Source organism: Hypanus sabinus, chromosome 19, assembly GCF_030144855.1.
Source record: "Hypanus sabinus isolate sHypSab1 chromosome 19, sHypSab1.hap1, whole genome shotgun sequence".
Taxonomy (NCBI): domain Eukaryota; kingdom Metazoa; phylum Chordata; class Chondrichthyes; order Myliobatiformes; family Dasyatidae; genus Hypanus; species Hypanus sabinus.
The window spans coordinates 38,693,524-38,716,038 of record NC_082724.1 but is presented as its reverse complement, the minus strand read 5'-3'; the positions used below and the strand labels follow the sequence as shown (position 1 = coordinate 38,716,038).

Here is a 22,515-nt window from a genome sequence, read left to right as displayed (position 1 = left end):
TGACCAGTGGTTCAAATTGAAGGAAGGTGATGATGCAATCCATTACCACATGGCTAAATAGCACAGCACTGACATATGACCGTATGCTTTGAATCGGCAAACGATGCATTGTGCCTGGGTGTTGGTATTTGAGGAAGGAAATAATAGGATTAGACAAGGAAAATAATTGGCACATCAAAACAGTGCTCTGTTGCAAGTGTATAGTACTTTGCTCCTGAACACTTGACCTAGATTTTTGGTCAAATAGCACATTAAAGGTGGGGTTTGGAGCTTTTCTCACGCTCGGCTGCACAGTTTACTAAAGGCTTCAGGGTAATCGTAGAACAATTAATTTGTAGGTTTCTCGGGGTGTTGATTCTGAGAGACATAGTTTATTTCTAATTTGGGAGTAATCACTAGTGACTGAACAGTTCTACAAGCAGTTCTTCCCAAAATCTCGGTCACAAAATTCAAACCTGAAAAGCCAGCAGAACACTGAGGAAGGAACAATAAAAGCTGGAAGCAGTCAGCAGGTAAGGCAGCATTGCTGGAATGAGGGGCCTCGAAGTCGAGAGTTAGACTGCACACGGGAGTGGCACACGGTTGGCACCATGTTTTACAACTCTAGCAGTCACCGATCAGAGCTCGAATCCCGCTGCTGTCCGTAAGGAGTTTGCACATACTCCCCGTGACTGTGTGGGTTTCCCCCCCCCCTTTCCAAAGGCTAACCAAAGTTGTTGTTAGTAATAGTGAGCTGTGCGCATGCTATGCTGGCCCCTGCAGCATGGCCAGACTTGTGGGCTGGCCTCCATATAGCTCAGCCCTTGGACTGTGATGGTCATTGACAGAAATTACACATTTCATTCTGTGTTTTGATGTACGTGACAAAGCCGATCGTTATCTTTTGACGGCTGAGGTGCAGCTTTAGTAGTAAAGGTTTATGGTTTTCTTCTTATTTCTAGTTTGAAAGATATCGTGCTGAGGAGAAAATGACCTTCCTGAAACTTTAAAAACAAAATCGTCAAATTGGAATGCAGGTTTTTTTCAGAGGAATGACGTTAAGCTAGAAATGATAAACACAAGAAATTCTACAGATGCTGGAAATCCAAAGCAATGCACACACAATGCTAGAGGAACTCAGCAGGTCAGGCAGCATCTATGGAAATGAATAAATAGTCAACATTTTGGGCTGAGATAATCAGAACTGGAAAGGGAGGGGGAAGACGCCAGAATAAAAAGGTGGGGGGAGGGGAAGAAGGCAAGCTAGAAGGTGAAAGGTGAAGCCAGATGGGTAGGAAAGGTAAAGGGCTGAAGAGGAAGGAATCTGATAGAGGAGAGGTGACCATAGGAGGAAGAGAGGGAGGAGGGGGGCCCAGGGCAAGGTAATAGGTAGGTGAGGAGAAGGGGCCATGAGAAGGCAGATTAAGCTGGGATTTGTGAATACTTATGTTTTAAATTCTCAATGAAATATATATTCAAAGTTCTAAGTAAATTTATTACCAAAGGACACCATATACAACCCTGAGATGTTTTCTTGTGGGCATACAGAGTAAATCCAAAATACATAATAGAATCAATGAAGGACCACGCCCAACAGGACGGACAAACAACCAATGTGCAAAAGGCAACAAACAATGCAAACACAAAGGAGAAAAAACACAAATGAATAAGCAATAAATATCAACAATACGCAACGAAGAGTCCTTGAAAGTGAGTCCATACATTGTGGGAACAGTTCAGCGATGAAGTGAAAGAAGTTCCCCCTTCTGGTTCAGGAACCTGTTGTTGAGGGGTAATAACTGTTCCTGAAGCTGGTGGTGTGAGTTCTGAGGCTCCTGTACCTCCTTCCTGATGGCAGAGCATGGCCCGAGTGGTGGGGACACTTGATAATGAATGCTGCTTTCCTCTGAAGGACTGTGATGTCTAAGCTATTGTGAGTTTTATGAAGACTTCTGAGTGCTTGATCTTTTAATAGATTTAAACCTTCTCATCATAATAAAATCTAGTCTCTCTCTAGCACAGCGTGTATATAGACACAGAAGCGCAGTTCAGAGAAATTTCACTGAAGAAGGGTATTTGACATTGAAGTAAAAAACAGCTTTGTGGTTAATTGCTGGTTATAAAGTTTTTGATTTCTCTTCAAAGTTTCATTTCAACGCTGTGCTGTTTTAAGACACCAAGCTTCTGCTATCTTCTCTTTGCTTACACACTTCCTGTTGACTCTGCAGGGAGTTGCATTATTATCTGCTGTGAGAATGTCCTTAAAGGCAGCTTGTGAATGCCCTATCCAGAGTGTCTGAACAGTAGACAAATTTGACTTTGAAGTTGAATTTTACTTGGAGACTGTTGACCATAAAAATGGAGAAAAGGAAACTGCATTATTCTGTGAAATGTGACTGCTGAGTATATGCTTTGCTGGGTTCTTTTTGTGCATTTTATGTGGGCTGCGTGTTGTTTATTACATACACACAAGCTTCATCATTAAATGCATTTTCAAAGGCCGGAATAGGCAAAGAAAGCGAAATTAAGTCGCCAGTTTTAATTCGGTATGTTATTACATTTCTTTGGTATGTCAGAAAGTACAAGGCGCTATTTTTATCTCATTCATTTTCTTAGTAATCAAGTGTGGTTGACATTTAAATTCGCCATCAAATGCAAAGAACATACAAGTGATGCAGTGAGCAGTGCTGTGACCCAGGGTTGACGCTGACCTCCGATCGCGCCTGTATGGGCTTCCTCTGGCTGTTCCGTTTTCTTCCCACATCCCAAAGATGTGCTGCTTGGAAGGTTAATTCGCCACTGTAAGTTTCCTGTGGTGTGTGGGTGTGAATGGTAGAATTTGGAGGGAGTCAATAAGAATGTGGGGGGATAGATTACAGGAAAAATTACTGGGATATGAGATTGCCTTGTGAGCTGGTATAGATTTGGTGTCATGGGAAAGCATTAACATAGTTATGACTAATGCCTTTAAAAATGCAATGTCTACAGTCAAGAAAAGTCTTGTTTGATAGTATATATATATAGTTAAATGACAATAAAATTGACTATAAACTGTGCTATTTACAGTTGGAATCTCCAGTTTTTTCCCTTATAAATTAAAGAAATCTTGTATGAGTTTCTACCGATGACCCTGGCCACTTATCTTAATAGCTAAGTTTCAATTTTCAAAGTAAATTTATTATCAAGGTATGTCCAGGTAAATGTCAGCATAAACTACTCTGAGATTCATTTTCTTGCAGGCATTCATAGGAGAAAAAAGAGATACAATAGAACCAAGGAAGAACTATACGTAAATGAAGACTGACAAGCAACCGATGTGCAGAAGAAGAGAGACTGTGCAAGTACAAAAACAATCCAAAACTGATCAATTCAGTGAGTATAGGTAGTCATTTGCTGCTATCATCAACAAGTTTGCTCTCGTCTTTAACAACGTTCATTTTGTCCAGTCATAGGAAGTTTGCTCTTGTAGCGCAAACATGCAATACTTGAGATACACAATAATCCATCTCAGAAATGCCGTAGTTCCAAGAATTAGAAAAATTTTGGCCAGTGGAGTACCAGTAGTTTAATGGACACATGAAGGCACTCAGATGTAATACTGAGCTAAGTGAATCAAAGTTTAAAGAAAATGTATGTTCTTATCAAAGTAAATATATGTCACCATATACAATGCTGAGATTTATTTTCTCATGGGCATTCACAGTAAATACAAAGGAACACAATAGAATCAATGAAAACCTGCACACAAGACAGGCAAACAACATGTGTGCAAAAGATAACAAACTGTAAATACAAAAATCAAAAAAAAAAGCAATACCTATTGAGAATGTGAGATGAGGAGCCTTTGAAAGTAAGTCCATAGGTTGTGGGAACAGTTCAGTTTTGGGGTGAGTGAAGTTATCCCTTCTGGTTCAAGAGCCTTATGGTTGAGGGATAATAACTATTCTGGAACCTGGTGGTGCGGGTCTTGAGGCTCCTGTACCTCCTTCGCAATGGCAGCAGCAAGAAGAGAGCATGGCCTGGATGCTGGGAGTCCTTGATGATAATCAGCTGCTTTTCTATGGGAGTGTTCCTCGAAGCTGTGCTCAATGGTGGAGAGAGCTTTACCCATGACAGACTGGGCTGTATCCACGACTCTTTGTTGGTGTTTCTGTTCAAGGCGCACCAGGCCACGATGCAAGCAGTCAGTATACTTTCCACTGCTTAGATGTTTGTCGAAGTTTTAGATGACATGCCGAATCTTCACTAACCTCTAAGACAGTAGGGACAATGCTGTGCTTTCTTTGTAATGGCACTCGCATGCTGGACTCAGAATATATCCTCTGAAATGATAACACTGAGGAATTTAAAGTTGTTGACCCTCTCCACCTCTGAACCTCAATGAGGACTGACCCATGGGCCTTCATTTTCTTCCTCCTGAAGTCAATAATCAGCTGCTTGGTCTTGCTGACACTAGGTGTGAGGTTGTGGCACCACTCAGCCAGATTTGCACTTTCCTTTCTAAGTGCTGATTCGTCACCACCTTTGATTTGGCCAATGACAGTGGTGTCATAAGAAAACTTCAATATGGCATTGGAGCTGTGCTTTAAAGGGAGTAGAGCAGGGCGTTAAGCACACAGCCTTGTGGTGTACTTGTGCTGATGAGATTGTGGAGGAGACTGAGGTCTGCAGGTGAGGAAATCAAGGATCCAGTTGCACAAGGAGGTATTGAGGCCCCGTTCTTGAAACTTATCGATTCGCTATGGCCAGGAGTCAATCATGTGCTCTCAAGTAGTGACCATTTGTCAGGGAAGCAGCTTTGGCTTTGCAATCAGGCCCAGTTCTTTGGGAGCGGAGGGGTTGGTAGTGGGTGGAAAGATTACATAACCTCCTCAAGTGTAGTAACTACAAGTACCTCAAGTGTGGTCTCACATGACTTTGCATTACTGCAGGAGACATTAGATCTCATTTTCTTGTCACCAAGCTGTAAAAGCTAATACTGCATCTTGTTAATTATTTCCATAATCTGTCTTTCCCATTAAAAAAAAACTAAGATATTTGGACTCCTGTGTCTCTTGCACCTCCATTGCTTTTTACTTTCTCATCATTTAGAAAATTCAGATCTCATTTTTTAGGTCATTTCAGAAAACATGTTTGCTCTAGTTTTGCCAGTTCAGTTTATATCTCTGAAGTTCTATACTTTCACCAACTCTGCTTATAATGCCAATGATCCTTGTGTCTTTTTCTTTTGATTTCTAATCTGTGTTTAAAGCTTTAATGAATCCAGTGAGTAACTGAGGTCCCATCACGGGTTCCTGTCATACCCTGCAGTTCAGATGACCTGTCAATATCACCTCCTCTCTGTCAAAATGAATCCACACTCAGGTTGGAGGAACAACACATTATATACCGGCTGGGTGGCCTCCAACCTGATGACATGAACAATGACTTCTCTAACTTCTGTTAATGCCCCTCCTCCCCTTCTTACCCCATCCCTGACATATTTAGTTGTTTGTGTTTTTTTTCTCTCTCTCTGCCCATCACTCTGCCTGTTCTCCATCTCCCTCTAGTGCTCCCCCCTCCCCCTTTCTTTCTCCTGAGGCCTCCCGTCCCATGATCCTTTCCCTTCTCCAGTTCTGTATCACTTTCGCCAATCACCTTTCTGGCTCTTAGCTTCATCCCACCCCCTCCGGTCTTCTATCATTTCGCATTTCCCCCTCCCCCCACTACTTTCAAGTCTCTTGCTATCTTTCCTTTCAGTTAGTCCTGATGAAGGGTCTCGGCCTGAAACGTTGACTGTACTTCGTCCTACAAATGCTGCCTGGCCTGCTGTGTTCCACCAGCATTTTGTGTGTGTTGTTTGGATTTCCAGCATCTGCAGATTTCCTCATGTTCCCTCCTCTCTGTTACTTGTCTCTTGGCCTATCTCTTTATTCAGTCAACAAATAGCTTTCAGAAACCAACTTATTTTATACACATACCTGAGCAATTGTACGTACATTCAGACTCTGCACACTCTGCTATAACTCTTCTTAGTATGTGTAAAACAATGAAGCATGCTACATTTTCCCTGTTAAGAAGTCCACTAAATGAGCTAAAATTTCCGCCAGCTTAAAGGCTACAGCTCTGCAACCATCCTGTTTATCTGCAGCCAGCAACTTTCTTGTTTTTCTTCAACACCTTCAACAAGCTCGACTGTCCGTGTGGGTTTGTTCTGAAGATTTGGAACAGAGGGTAAATGTTTGGCCTATAACAGGACTTCCTCTCACACATATGCTCCTATACCAAGTTTTAAGCTCAATAACTAAAACATCACTTTTTCTGGATCATTCTCCATTCTATTCAAATTGGATTTCCTCCGAATACTTTATCCACTACCCACCCAATTCAAAGTCCTGTCAGCCCGCTTGCTTCAGTGCTCATTGAATTGTTTTGATGAATTTCATGCTCACTTGCAAATCTTGCTGCTAAAACACCAAATCCTTTCTTCCTGGAGGGGAAAAGAAAGTATCTATTGGCAATCTGAAAGGTAAACAGCAAATACTGGAAACAGTTAACAGATCAAGCAGAATCTGAGGAAAGAGAAACGGTGCCTGTTTCATCAGAACTGAACAAGTGAGAAAGCAAGTGTAATGCCCTGGTACTGTGCACTCTATTCTGCTTTCAGCCTGACGGGGTTATTGTTGAAGATAAGGGGTGATGTGGAATGTGTGGCATCCAATTAGCAGGACATTTTCTTGGTGAGGGACAATAAGGTTTGTCTTGGGCTTTTGCTTGGCAGGAGACGAAGAGAGATGATGCTGGGGAGAACTGGCCGTAGCATATGATCCGGTGGGAGACCCATTTGTTTGAGACGGATCACCGGCGATGTTCGGAAGGTGATGTGGGCGTTCACACTGACCTAGGGCCCAGCGCATGAGTGACAGAAGTTCCAGATGAGCTCCAACTTGTGCACATTTGACTGTTTCATTAAAATGGGCCCTTTTCTTTTTGTTATTCTTTACTAACCATTTAGTTAGGGTTCACAAATATAATTCCTTTGATCGAATGCAGTGTACTGTCTGTTATTTTGTGGCACTAATTTGTAATGGTAACATTACACAGCATCCACACAAACTGGGGTTTGCAGTGGGTTCAGCCATCTCAATCTCACGAGTTTGGCGGGACTGGAGAGTATCTTCCCTAGACTTACACAGCCAAGGAAACCCTGGTGCTTCACAGTATGTTTTATGCAGGGACGGAGGGTGGCAGGTGGTAGGGGAGACTTAACATTGTTATTGAAAGACTGTACTATGCCTAGAGAGACCATGAGTGATCTTCCTTGAACTTATTTTGGGTGCCTGGGTCATACTGGAGGCCAAATGTTTCCACTCTATCCTCACTGTCATACATTGCAGCTTTCAAGACTCAATATTGAATTCAGCAATTTATATAGTGAGCTAGCCAATTTTGATATAAGGCCATCCTCCTCTAATACCAGATCAGCTTATTTTGTTTTTTCTCTTTACTTTAGGCAAGTAAGGCTAGAAAGGTTGAGGACGTATCTAGCCCATTCTGCTGGGTTTGTCCTCCTGCTCTGCACACTTCATATTCCTTGTAGATTCAGCTGCTGACTTCTCTCATTTACTCACTGACTAGTTTGTTGTCATGCTCATCCTGGCTTTAGCTAGTCAGGGTCACCACACCCTCCCCCCACCACCCCTACTGCAGCTGTACAAGCTGCTTTTGTCTCCCAACCAGAAACGTTAACTCTGCTTCTCTTCCCACAATTGTAGCCTAACCTACTTGAGAGTTGCCAGCATCATCTGAGATGGGCAATTTAGGACAATTTACTATGACCAATTAACCTAGCAAACGGTATGTCTTTGATTGAGGGGAGAACGTGCCAACTCCTTACAGACGATAGTGGGTACTGAACCTGGGTCACTGGTACTGTAAAGCATTGTGCTAACCACTACACTACCAGGCTACCTGTGTTTTTGCTTCATCTTCCTTAAATCAGGTCTGTCAACTTCCAAGAATTTCTAAGTTGCAACGGCCTCTCTCATTCTTCTAAATTCTGGACAGTTATGTCCCAGTCTACAGTCTGTACACTGCCTTGCCAGCAAATACACCCTTTTCTAGCTCAGAAATCCAAAACTGTTCACAATATTCCAGGTGTAGTCTTATCAAGGCTCTATATGGTTGTAGTAAGGCCTCTTTGTTTCTGTATATGAACCCTCTCATTTGCTTAAGTTCCATTTTCCCTCTTGATTCCACACTGCTTCTCAACATTGGTCTTTGACCTAGTTCACACACCTAAATCCCTTTGATCATTACCACTATCCTATCCCTCACTATTTAACTAATACATAGTTTTTTGGTTCTGTTGAAAATGGATGACCTCATATTTTTTCCACATAGCATCCTTTCTGCTATAATCTTGCATACTCATTTAGGTTGTCCATATCCCCTTGAAGCCTCCTTTACATCTTTCTATCTAGGCACTATTTCACCTAGTCTCGTATCATCAGTAAACTTGGAAATATGATATTTGGCCCCCTCAATTATATCACTGATATAGATCACGAAAGGTTGAGGCCTAGGCAGTGGTCTCTGTGGTGTGCTAACCCGAAAGCGATCTGTTTATTCTTGTTCTTTGCTTTCTAACTGACAATAAATTCTCAATCCATGTCTACACAGCATATTACCCACAGTTCAAGGTGCTGTGACCTTCTGCATGGGGCCTTCCTGGATCGCCTCCAAAAGTCTAAATCTACCACATCTACTGTTCTCTCTTGTCTACTCCATGAGTCAAATCATCAAAGAATTCTAGTGGGTGGTCAAATATGCTTTTCATCTCATAAGTCTGTGTTATTCCTGCTTAGTCCTTTTATTCTTTTTGGGTGTTCTGTTTTGACACCTGTCATTATATATTTTAGCATATACCATCACTGAATGAGGCGAATTGGTAGGTGGTTGCTTGTTTTCTTTTCCCCTCATTTCTTCAATACTGGGACTACATTTGCTATCTTCCCATCCACCATAACAATTCCAGAACCTATAAAACTTTGGAAGATAATAACCACAAGATCCTCCATCCTAAATTCACCTTTTCATGGCTCTGATACGTGCATTATTGGGTCCAAAGTATTAATCCGTTTTCAGGCTCACTGACTTTTCTAGTATTCCTTTTGGCTTAGTACTGCTTTATTATCACTGATGTATGTCATGAAGTTTGTTGTTTTTTTGTGGCAGCAACAGATAAAAAGCCAAAAGTATATATACAGTATATAAAAAAAAATAGTGAAAAAGAATAAGATGATGAGGTCTGTTCATGGGTACATGACCATTCAGAAATCTGATGATAGAGGGTAAAAAGATGTACCTAAAATGTTGAATGTGCGCCTATGGGCTCCTGTACCTCCTCCCTGATGGAAGAATTGAGAAGAGGGCATGTCCTGGATGGTGAATGACTTAAGGATAGATGCCACCTTTTTGAGTTGAAGATGTCCTCGATGGCGGGGAGGCTCGTGTCAGGGCTGGGTCTACAACCCTCTGCAACTTTTTCCAAGCTGCTGCACTGGAGACTCTGCCAGCGGCCACTCACGGAGCTTCCTTATGCTGAGATTGAGATATTCTTTATACCGAGCTTACTCATCGACATTACTCATCTGAGAACCACTTTGCAGTTCAGCCCTGCCACCTCCCTCTCTGTTTCAGGAAGCTGGTATTTGATTCTGCCTTCTACCTTGTAGTTCATTTTTTTTTCTTTGCTTTCTGTCTCTGCTACCATCTCATGACCCATTATTTATTCGGTCTGTGATGTCTTTTAAGAAGTGTTTCTTCAAGTATGAAGTTTGATGGAATTTCAAGTTCTCACTGTCTGCAGTTCATTGCACTTCATCAGTTTATTTGAATAGTGAACATTTTGAATTAGGCTCAAAAATACAAATTAATTTAATGCAAATTTTAATTGGACAACTGTATTGTACTGTAAATTCCAATTCAATTACTTGGAAAACCATGCATATTCATCATTATAGGTGAAAAATACCAGTGAGGTGAAGGGGAATATTTATATAAACAACTACATGTTACTGTCTGTCGAAAACCACATCCTTGAATATGGCTGTGAAACTGAAATGTTCAAGCTGCAAGTTAAAGTAGATATAAATCAAAATAGTTCACTTCTACTCATCAGAACTAGAATGGAAACATGCCATCTTTGCTCTTAAGGATGGGAAGAAGATCAGTCTTCCTCCTTTGAGCCTTGCAATTTAAAAATGATTTACTTAGAGCACATGGAATGAGCTCCCAGAGGAGGTGGTAGAAGGAGATACAATTACAACCTTTAAAGAGCATTTGGACAGGTGCTCGGATAGGACTTGAGCAAAGGGATATAGGGCTGATAGAGTCAAATTGAATTAGTGGAGATAAATATCACAATCAGCATGGAGAAGTTGTGCAGAGTGCTTTTTACTGTGTTGCACAACTCTGCTCTATGATGAATGTGGCCACCTAGTACTACGTACACAGTCACCTCAGGTTGTAATGGTTGGTGTTAACACGGATTGCAGTGGGTCAGAGATCAAGTAGCAGGCAAACATGAGACTGGGAAAGCAGTGTGGACCATTTATCTTCCTGAATGTGTGAGTTGGGAAGTGGCTGATCCAGCATAGAAAGCAAACAAAATACAGTATACAAATGAACAAACTCTTAAGCAGCTGCTGAATGATATGAGGTCACAGAATAAATTTGCAAGCAGAAATACTTAATCAACTCTAATCGAGAAACATCTTGAAGCTATAACCACAAATCCCAAATATATGCTTGACTGACCTTACTGAATACTTGAGGCAGAAGCAGTCTGAATAAGTCGGTTTAATGCAGTGGATGTTGTGTGTTTAGTTTTCTAAAGAAGGCAAAAATAAAATGACCGTGTGAGTTTGAGAACAAGATTCAGAGTGGATAGCAACTGACTAATAAAACAGAGAAGATAAATGTAGTCAACTGGATCGGCATAAAATGAAATGCACTTTTCCACAAGGAACATTACTCAAAGCACTGTTGCTTTTAATTCATATATTATATTTAAAATTGAAAATAAGTATAATTTCAAAATTTTAAAGTTGAAAGTAAACTTTATAAATATATATCTAGATCTATATGTATAAGTGTGTGTGTGCCTATATCTATCTATCTATCTATCTGTCTATATATATATGTCACCATACACAACCCCGAGGTTTATTTGCTTGCGGGCACAGGCAATAAATCCAAGAACCATAATAGAATCAATGAAAGACCACACCAACAGGGTGAACAACCCGTGTGCAAAAGACAACAAACTGTGCAAAAACAAAAAAGAATGAAAATAATAATAATAAATAAATGAGCAACAAGTATCCAGAACATGAGATAAAGAGCCCTAGATTATGGGAACAGTTCAGTGATGAGGTGAGTGAAGTTATCCCCTTGGGTTCAGGAGCCTGTTGTTGAGGGGTTCTAACTTTTCCTGAACCTGGTGGTTGTGAGACCTGAGACTTCTGTATCTTATTCCTCATGGCAGCAGCAAGAAGAGAGCATGACCTGGGTGGTGGGGGTCCCTGATGATGGATTCAGCCTTCCTGTGATAACACTCCATGTAGATGGGTTCAGTGGTGGGGGGAGCTTTACCCATGATGGACTGGGCCACATCTACCAAGTTTTGTGGGATTTTCCATTCAAGGACATTGGTGTTTCCGTAGCAGACTGTGATGCAGCCAGTCAATATAACCAGCTCCTTCGTCTTGCTGACATTGAGTAAAAGGTTATTGTTGTGGCTCAATCTCCCTCATATCTGCTGATTCATCTCAATTCAGCCTACAACAGTGGTGTCGTCACCATGGCATTGGAACTGTGCTTAGCCACACAGCCATAAGTATAAAGTGAGTTGAGCAGGGGGCTAAGCCACAGCCTTGTGGCGAACCTATGCTGATGGAGATTGTGGAGGAGATGTTGTTGCTGACTGGGATCTGCAAGTGAGGAAATCAACTCAAGCTATTAATACAAAATAGGACAATGTTCAAGGAGACCTTAAAAATGTGAAAATTGGATGTGTGATTTGCAAATATAGACCAGAGTTTCATTGGGATTACATGTTATCGGGACCACAGGATCTGGGCACAGATACTTCAGTCACCGACAGTTATCATGCTGGTCGGCAGGCCCATTAGATTAGTTAACAAAGCACTGGGGTTACATTAACAGAATAACATTGCAAGGCAGATTTGCTCAGATAGAACTGAGCCTTTAATAGATCAGTTTTTGAATAATATCAATGGTTCTCGTGTATACTACGGAAAAGGATTAGAGGCACTGGAAAAGAGGGTTTAAGCACTTACAAGATTGAAGCAAAAATTAAGAGGCTATACAGAGCAGGAAAGTGAACAAGTTAGTTTAGTTTTCTCTTTAAACAGGAAACCAGAGTATTTGCATAACTGCGAGCTTTACGAATATATACAGTTTTGAAAGATCAAGTGATCAGAGTCAGAGTCAAAATATAAGTGAGCTGCAGATAAATCCAGAAGGAAATTCTGTGGAATTTCTTTAACATGGCACCCCAAAGAGTTGCTGAGATGAGCATCTGAGGTATTTGCAGAAAGAAAGCCCGTGAACGTGGGTGGGGAGAAGGCACGGTGGGAGATCCCAGTGAACACACACCAGCCCAGGCAGTGATGTGCCGGGTCCAATAGTCTGCACACTCTGAAGTGCATCATCCTTCTCCAGCGTTCCCCCAAGATTGGGGGATGGGTGGCTTGCTTCAACTCTGGTTTTGTGGGTTCTGACCTGACTATGTGGTTGATAACTGCAGACGGGGAGCAGGTGCCTAGAAGGGCAGAAATGTGGTGAGTTCCTTCCATCAGTAACTCAAGACTTGCCTGTGCTCAGTTTGCCCCAAGGCTCTCTTGCCCATTAATTCTCAAAATGCCGCACTGTTCAATGTGTAACTCCCTGATCGGTACCAACAGCCACACAACCCCAGGCTCAGCTCCACTTCTCTGCCCGTTACCATACTCCACAGTTCCCTATTTTTTCAAATATATCTGCCTCCTCTTTAAATTTCCTTCAAGTTGATCTGGGTTTTCATTCACACTGCCAAAAACTAGCTGGTTACTGTAAAATACTTCTCAGTATAGATTACTGTAAATAATCAAAGGGAATCTGATCAGAGAGAGGAAATTGCAGGGTTTTGGGAAAATAAGGAGAGGGTAATAGGACTGACAGGATAGCTCCCCATGAAGCTACATAGACCTAGTGCGCAGATCTGTCTTTTTCAAGGTCAGAATCAGGTTTATTGTCACTGACAGAAATCGTGAAATTTATTGTTTTGCTGCAGTAGTACAGCACAATAAGTTGGAGGGGAAGAAGCTGTTTCTAAAATGTTGAGTTTGTGTCGTCAGGCTCCTGCATCTCCTCCCTGCTGATAGTAATGTGAAGAGGACAGGTCCTGGATGGTGAGGGTCCTTAATGATGAACGCTGCCTTCTTGCCTTCTCAGAAACTTCTATAGTTGTACCGTGGAGGGCATTCTGACAGGCTGCATCACTGTCTGGTATGGAGGGGCAACTGCTCAGGACAGAAAGAAGCTGCAGAAGGTTGTAAATCTAGTCAGCTCCATCTTGGGTACTAGGTTACAAAGTTCCCAGGACACCTTTAGGCAGCGGTGTCTCAGAAAGGCAGCGTCCATTATTAAGGACCTCCAGCACCCAGGGCATGCCCCTTTTCTCACTGTTACCATCAGATAGGAGGTACAGAAGCCTGAAGGCACATACTCAGCGATTCAGGAACATCTTCTTCCCCTCTGCCATCCGATTCCTAAATGGACTTTGAAGCTCTGGACACTACCTCACTTTTTTAATATACAGTATTTCTGTTATTGCACCTTTTTTAATAATCTGTTCAATATACATAATTGACTTACTTGTTTATTTATTATTATGTTTTATTTTGTTTATTATTATTTTCTCTCTCTCTCTGCTAGATTATGTATTGCATTGAACTGCTGCTGCTAAGTTAACAAATTACACGTCACATGCCGGTGATAATAAAACTGATTCTGATTCTGATTAAATCATCGCCTTTCGAAGATGTTCTCGTTGGAGGGGAAGCTAGTGCCCGTGATCGAGTTGACTGAGCTCACAACCCTAAGCAGCGTTTTCCATGATAAGATAAATTATAATGTCAATGTTCTCAGTTTTCTGACTAAATCTGTTTTTCCTATTTAACCATTACTTTTCCACTTAACGACACAGTGGAGATTTTGTTTTCAAAGAAGTATAGCCCATTTAAAAAAAAATTTGGTATTCCAGTAAACTAGCATCATTGTTCATAGTTATTTACACTGTTCATTATTTGCAGTATTTTTAAAATTTTGAGTCAGGATTTCCACTCTGATTTGTCACACGTGGCTCTGTAGAGGTGAGACTTTATTTGTGATTTCCAGGCACAGATAATCTGCACAATTCTTTTACAGATTGTGAACAACTCTCATGCAAGTGTGTTTTGTGAAAAGCATAATTTTGAACAACATAGTAGTGCTGTGATTCAATACTGGCCTTGCACCCGTTTCATTTGAACAAACCCAAACTAAGCTTTATGTGACAGTGAAATGGACGAATGGGAGAAGTGGTCACCTGAGGACCAATGTTCAGAATAGTGCAGGAGTTACTGTACTCACAGTAGGCAGTGGGGGGAGGGTGGTGAAGAGTGGAATCCGAAGGGAGTAAATTTTATAAATATATCAATTATATCTAAAAGATATTGTTGATCCCTTCTGATAAGACAGTGGATAACTTACATCTTATCATCATTTTTGAGTGTATATTTTATCGGCATTAGCATGATACAAATCTTCGTTTCAAATAAGAGAGAAACTGATCACCCTTAGCCGTGTTAATTGGTTGGTGCATTTTGCTGTTCTATTCAAAGTGTCAAGATTCAAAATGGATAGGCGTTCAAAAGTCAAAAGCTGGAAGCCTTGAGTTTATTCTGATGCTCAAGTGCCTGTATGGACAGGTGCAATGTTAAACTCACTAATAGCAGCAACCCAAGCTACATATAAGCTACATTACAGGTTAGAGTGGAGTTATTAAATAAATATTTTTCAAGGTGACGGAAAATATGTCGTAGGTACTTCTGAAAAACTAAGATGTATTTAATGTCAGAATGATAAAATTGACCTCATGAAGGATTTCAGGAAACTGAGAGATAGTGATAAGAATGTTATTCCCTTTGGCAAATGTATCAATAACTAAAGGCAATTGATTTTAAAAATGAATTGCCAAAAAATCTGCAGATGGGGGAGATGTTGAGAAACTTTATCATTCAGGGTTGTCCAGAACTGGTACTATCCAGTAAAATTCATTGCTAATTTTAAAAGAGAGTTGGTTGGGGAAACTAAGGATTACAGACAAAAAAAAAGAGGATGCGGAACTGTTCACTCAAAGACTTTGTGAACCCTTTTCTGCTGTAAACGTCTGTGATTCTATAGATAATATAAGCATGGAAGGCCAGAAAAAAAAGCTGATATAAATTACTACTGATCTATGAAGGTTTAAAAAGATTCTCTACTAATTAAAAAAATGCTATGACAGTGGTGAATATTGCAGAAGGAATTGTAGGTGGTATTTGACAGAGCTGCAAGCAATCAATAGAAAAAATACCTTGTTTCAGAGGTATGTGCCGTGATTTCATATTTGCATTGTTTATTGTTTTATGCATTGTTGCAGATAAATTTAAAAAGTTTGGCTTAGGATCTATGGATAGAATATAGGTCATGTCTTCTGGGTGCACTAAACGAGCTCTGATGGAACTAACATCTTGATGCCCCACAATTTTCAAATATTGTAAACTCTATTATCCACCATAATCCTGGGTAGATTATGGAAATTGGAAAATGATTGAGAATCACCTAGATTTGGTCTTGCACGCACATTCAAACAATATTCGAAGATGTCTTTGCAGATAAGCTGGGAATGCAGATAAATGCAATGCGAGTAACTGGATTTAACTTTTCCCAAGCTGTGACTTATGTCAGAGAGAAGCAGAATGCCATGATCTGGGTACCTATAGAGCGTCCAATGTGAGATTCTGTCCCTATAAATACCAGTGGATATTTAGAAAGCCTGGAGACATGAAAACAGTGGATTCTTTTTGCTGTAAAAATCTGTTTAAGATCTGTTGAATTAATAACTTACTAATATTTTTCCACAGGCTAATTAATACAGCAATCTATTTCAGTTATACTTCTCAGTCATAAGCATTTTAAAAGCAAATGAGGATATGATTTGAAGTAAAATGCACAACTTTTAGGATATTTTTGCAGCATTTACCCAAGAATACTTACTGGTATTTGTCTGCAAGTGATACAAACCAGACAGGATGAAATACCTGGTATGGTAAACTTTTGCATGGTAATTTTCCTTTTTTTCTTTGGGGAAAAAATCCTTTTTTTGTTACTACACCAGCAGATAGCTGGAAGTTAAGTTGTAATGATCTTCAAAGACCTGTCATTGGGGGTTACTAGCTATCATTTCTTCTTGTTCCTTCTTCTCTTGCTGACAAATCATTTTGCATGAAGCAGCTGAAAGAAGCCACTAAAATGCAGTCAGCCTCATTAATTCCAATGCACAAGAATATATTCTTTCTTCACCACTGGCAAGCTATAAATACAATTCAGCAGGACATTCGCTTGACCAATGTAATTAATGTAATTACTGCAACATGATTGCTCATGATTGTATGGTATGGGAGCACTAATGCCCCTTGAGCGAAAAATCCTACAAAAGGTAGTGGATTCAGCCCAGTGCATTGTGGGTAAAACCCTTCTAACCATTGAGCACATCTACATGAAATGGTGTCGTAGAAAAGCAGGATCAATTACCAAAGATCCACGCCACCTAGGCCGTGCTCTTTTCTCAGCATTACAAGTGCCTCAGGACCCACAGCGCCAGCTTCAATAACAGTTACTGCCCCTCAACCATCATTCTCTCGAACAAAAGGCAACAACTACACCCATTCTGTTTCTGGAGTTCCTACATTCAATGGCATCACTTTAAGGACTCTTTACCTTGTTATTTCATGTTTGTTACTTATTGCTATGTATTTATATTTGCATTTGCACCGTTTGTTGTTCATTGATCCTGTTCACAGTTACTGTTCTATAGATTTGCTGAGTATGCCTGCAGGAAAAAGAATCTCAGGGTTGTACGTGGTGACATGTATGTACTCCGATAATAAATTTTACTTTGAAGTTTGAACTTTGAACTCAGCCTTGGCAGTTCATTCTACAGGCTTGCATCAAATGGGTCCATTATAAGTGATGTATCGCAGGCATGTTAGGTTACGTGATAAAATGTGGGTTTGGGAGGTTACACTCATAACTGTAACCATAGTGATACAAATTAATTACATTTAATGGGAAGCTTTGCCTCGGATGAACTATATTTTGGAAACCGTTTTTGGCCAGTTTTGCAGTTACCAAGGGTTGTTGGTGCTGGGAACTGAAGACTTCCTATCAGATGCACTCAATATCGGTAGACCAGCCATGGTGCAGGGGATGAATGAATGGTTTCTCCACATTCTGTCACCCCAGGACAGATAAGGCATGGGCTGGATATGAAGTGAAGAGTGCTCAATATTCCACGCAGGAGCCTGAAGTCACACACTCAACGAATCAGGAACAGCTTCTTCCCCTCTGCCATCAGACTTCTGAATGGATATTGAGCCCATGAACACTACCTCATTACTTTTTCATTTTTGTTTTTGCATTACTTATTTAACTATTAGATACAAATATATATAATATTTTTACTGTAATTCACAGTTTTCTTTTGTTCTCTCTATTGTCATTGTACTGCTTCTGCAAAGTTAGCAAATTTCACAACATATCCCAGTGATATTAAACTTGATTCTGATTCTGAACTCTCCAGGGACAGAGACAGCACTGGCTGGAGTAACATTCCCCCTACACAGTCTAGCAAACAGAACATACTCATGGAAAATACAAAGCAAAGAGGTAAAGGAAACTGAAGATGCTGGAATCTGTAGCAACAGATAAGCTGATGGAGGAGCTCAGCACATCAAAACAAGATCTGTGAGGATAAAGGAACAGTTGATGAAACCCTGTATCAGGACTGAGAGTGAAGAGGAGAGTTGTTGGTGTAAAGTGGTGAGGATAAGTGGTGAGAGAGGATTCCAAGGGGATTGGTGGAGGGAAAAAGATGAAAGGCAGATTGTACTAAGGAGAGGAAGGGAAGGGGTGAGGATGTGACTAATGCGTGACTAAATACATTGATGAAGGTAGAGCAGCAGATGTAGTGTATATGGATTTCGGCAAGGCATCTCACAAGGTACCCCATGCAAGGCTTATTGTGAAGGTAAAGAAGCATGGGATCCAAGAGGAAATTGCTTTGTGAATCCAAAACAGAAAGCAAAGACTGGTTTTATACGGGTCATATTCTGCATGGAGGTCAGTCACCAGTGGTGTGCCTCAGGGATCGGTTCTGGTTCCCCTACTCTTCATGATTTTTATAAATGACCTGGCATTGGTCTTCATCAATCGTGGGATTGAGTTTAAGAGCCAAGAGGTAATGTTGCAGATATATAGGACCCTGGTCAGACCCCACTTGGAGTACTGTGCTCAGTTCTGGTCGCCTCACTATGGGAAGGATGTGGAAACCATAGAAAGGATGCAGAGGAGACTTACAGGGATGTTGCCTTATGAAAATAGGTTGAGTGAAGTTGGTCTTTTTTCCTTGGAGTGACAGAGGATTAGAGGAGACCTGATAGAGGTGTATAAGAGAGATGAGAGGCATTGATTGTGTAGATAGTCAGAGGCTTTTTCCCAGGGCTGAAATGGTTATCACGAGAAGGCACAGTTTTAAGGTGCTTGGAAGTAAGTATAGAGGAGATGTCAGAGGTAAGTTTTTTTTATGCAGAGAGTGGTGGGTGCGTGGAATGGGCTGCCAGCGACGGTGGTGGAGGCGGATACGATACGGTCTTTTAAGAGACACCTGGACAGGTACATGGAGCTCAGAAACATAGAGGACTATGGGTAACTCTAGGTAATTTCTCAGGTAAGGACATGTTCGGCACAGCTTTGTGGGCCGAAGGGCCTGTATTGTGCAGTAGGTTTTCTATGTTTCTATGTAACTTAAGCAACCTCCAAAGTTAAATAAACAAGACTTTATCCATGCATAATTATTAGTGAAATCTGCTTGCAAAACTGTAGCAAAGTACTCAATGTTCTAAATAATCTTTCTGACTTGTGATTACATTCTGCCCTCAGAACCCTGAGATTATGAGGTGTCTAAAAGTTCTCATGTCTAATTTACAACTTGTTCTGCCAAACATGTGAACTCAGATTTTAGAAGTAAAACACTCCCAAAATATAACTTTTGCCAGTGCAGCTTACTGCTTAAATATGATTGGATAAATTTCAGTGTTGCTAAGTGTTGGAGCAGTGGCTCCTGTTTGCATAATTCATACAAGAGCCCTGCAGGAACTATTATTAGTGCCAGATGCCATCAAAGATCGTCTTGACCCTGATCAGGAAGCTGATAAGGCCCAGTGTACAGACTTTTGCTGAGATCATCAATTCCCATCCTATTGAGTGCATAGCATTTCAGTCAATGTGCCAATTTCTGTTTTACTTGAAGTGTTTCTTTGAAATATGCTGCAGTGTATTCATCACAGAAGTCCAACAAGTTTCAAGTCTTCAACTGTTTCTGTAGACCTTGATTTCGTCTGTGTAAACTTTTGCATCAGTGTTAACGTCTAACGTGATACAGGCACTGAGGTATGTACTGTGTATACTGTAGACTCCAATTAGTGTTAATATTTTATTTAAGGGAGCTTCAATGAGTTCAGTAAGGAAACATTCAACACTTCAAATTTTTTATCAGCAGTTTCTCATTTCATGTCTGCACCATCCTGTGCCTAGTTGTGCACTTCATGTTCCATTATGATAGAACACCTGTGACTTGAAAGGTTAACTTCGTTTTTATCTGAACTGATACTGCCTGACTTGCTGAGTTTTTCAGCACTTTAATTTTGAATGTCCAACTTCAGCGCATTTTGCTTTTGCATGGGGTGTGCACGGTAAGAGTTTGCTCAAAAGAGCTTTTGGAGAAGTGGAGTCCTAATCTCTCAAAGGATGTGGCAAAGCTGAAAGTGAGCATTCTCTGGACTGACGCGGGTATGGTATCACAAACTCAGTTGGATCAAGGAGCTGATGGTATTGAACAGCCTGGTTGACTTGCAGCCTGGTTGGTTAGCTGGGAGATGGCCAGGCATTGATCACATAGACCCAGATAAAGAGAATGGGCCCAAATTATGGTGCTCACAAGCCAGCAGTTCTGTTGCAATATAGAAATTAGAATTGAAAACAAGCTGGAGGGAACATTCCTGCTGCATCTGACTGTCGCTCCACCACTGCACTCAGCATTGAGTGTTGGGCAGAGTGCAAAAGTTCTCAACTGAAAATCGTGATATGCTTCAGGGCCAACCCCTTAGAAATCCTTTGAAAGTAGTTCTAAGCTTAAGAGAAAGGATGATAATTTTCATCTTACTGAGATATGCCAATAATGCCAAGTGAAATCATCAGCATTACTTCCACTACCTTCCCTGCAAAGTGTCAGGAAGTTCATGATTTATATAAAATCGTGGAATTTCTGAACATTATCATTGGGTCTTGGAGGAATCTATACTTAGCGATGAGCTCTCGTGTAAGGCTAACAATTCAGTTTGTCTCAATATATCAGGAAGCTTTGCAATGAGAAAAGGCAAATCTTAAATACATGTTATTAATTTTCTTAGTGTTATAATTTTCTTCCTTATTCAGAAATGATTTTTTAAAAAATGTTTTGTTTTGATATCTTTCAAATTGTTTTTGTATGTTTTTGATTGTCAGATTCATTGAGAACCTTGATTATTTTTGATAGTTTTGAAAGTTAACCAAGCCAAACTTGTGGTTAACTCAGCTGTCAAAGTATTTTATTGAACCTTTCTGTGGGTAAGGCTAGTTCTGACCCTGTCACATGGTGGGGCAGGTGGCATTTCTGTAAAATACGCTGCAGCTTGAAAGTCAATTTGCCTAGTGGCAAACGTGGCTTTTGCAGATACCAGGAACGTCTAGGCTTGCGGACTTGAGAGTGGCTCAGATGCAGCAAGATGTTTGATACATCTGACTTTACAATAATAACCTGGGTTTCAAGTACTGGATTCTGTAATTTCCCTTAAGCTGGTTTCAAAGAATTTTTTATCATATAACAGTAATGGGGGGGGGGGGGTTCGAATAAGGAATCAGAAACTGAGGCAAAAAGGTAAAACATTAGGGTGGTAAGCTTGTGGAATTCTCTATCATGGAAGATGTTGGACAGTCACTGAATATCTTTAAGAAGAGCGTAGACAGGTTTCTAGGCACAATAGACACAACAGGTAATGAGCAGAGAATGGACACAATGATATTGAGATGACCTACTCCTGCTACTATTTTCTTTGTTCTGTGCCTTAGTGTTAGTGAAACGTTAAATGATGTCTCATGTTCTCCTGTTACAGGTTCAATATCTGAAATTCCATAATCTGAAAACCTCCAAAATCCAAAATATTTTTGAGTGCTGACATATTGTCACAAGTGGAAAATCCCTCAAGATGCCGGGAATGTACCTAGACGTTGCGCAGGAATCTGCAAGTCACAAGCAGTTCCAAGAAGTGACCTCACATATCATAAGTAATGAACAGAAGTTAAAGAAAAATAGAAAAACAATGCATAAAGTGAAAAATGAAGATCTTGAATGTGCATTGAAAGAATTAATTCATCAGTGTCGGTGTGCTGATCATGAAGCAAGCACAGATCTATCACAACAAACTGAAAATTGAAGGGAGTTGTGAATATTCAGCAGGCTGGCTGCAGAAATTTAAGAAAGGGTGTGGCATTAAATTTTTAAAGCATCTGCTGATCATGAAGATCTAGCACCAGACCAAGTCTGCAATGCAGATTGTTTTAATACCTTAAATAAAAACTAAAAAATGAATAAAATACAAGAACAGTCTTTTAATTAAAACAAGGCATCATAGGTGGAGACTGAAAGCCGCCATTGTTTGTTGTTGTTCAACAGCTGATTCAGGTATTCTCCCAATGCTGCTGAGCTGCTTTTGTTACCCTGCACACATTATATTTTCATTATATTAATGATATATAATGATTTCTCCTGTTAAGTACGCATGTGTGATGAAAAAGCGTAGCACATAACTCTAGAGTTGGATGTGATGGCGATCCCAAGCTATCTTGTTATATATTCCAAAGTCCAAAATATTTCTAGCCCCAAGCATTTCGGATAAAGGGTACCCAACTTGAATATACAAATGCTAAGTGTTTCTGGCCACATCTGTGAAATAGATTATGCTGCAAACTTTCATTGTCTCATTCAGATCAACAACTCACGGTAATGTGGTTCCTGTGCTGCTTGGAAGTTGCAGTTATGGCTGTAGCAGGTGATAGAATTCATGACAGCAGCCCAGTATCACATCCTGC

The 22,515-nt window shown here is 40.5% G+C and overlaps 1 long non-coding RNA gene across 1 annotated transcript; it reads left to right on the top strand.

The window, feature by feature from the left end:
• Positions 1-316: 316 nt before the first annotated feature.
• On the top strand, positions 317-21,997 carry LOC132378132 (uncharacterized). Its single transcript, XR_009506897.1, has 6 exons — positions 317-512; positions 2,596-2,780; positions 3,219-3,351; positions 17,912-17,997; positions 19,663-19,779; positions 21,540-21,997. It is a non-coding gene; the product is annotated as an uncharacterized LOC132378132 (long non-coding RNA).
• Positions 21,998-22,515: the final 518 nt, after the last annotated feature.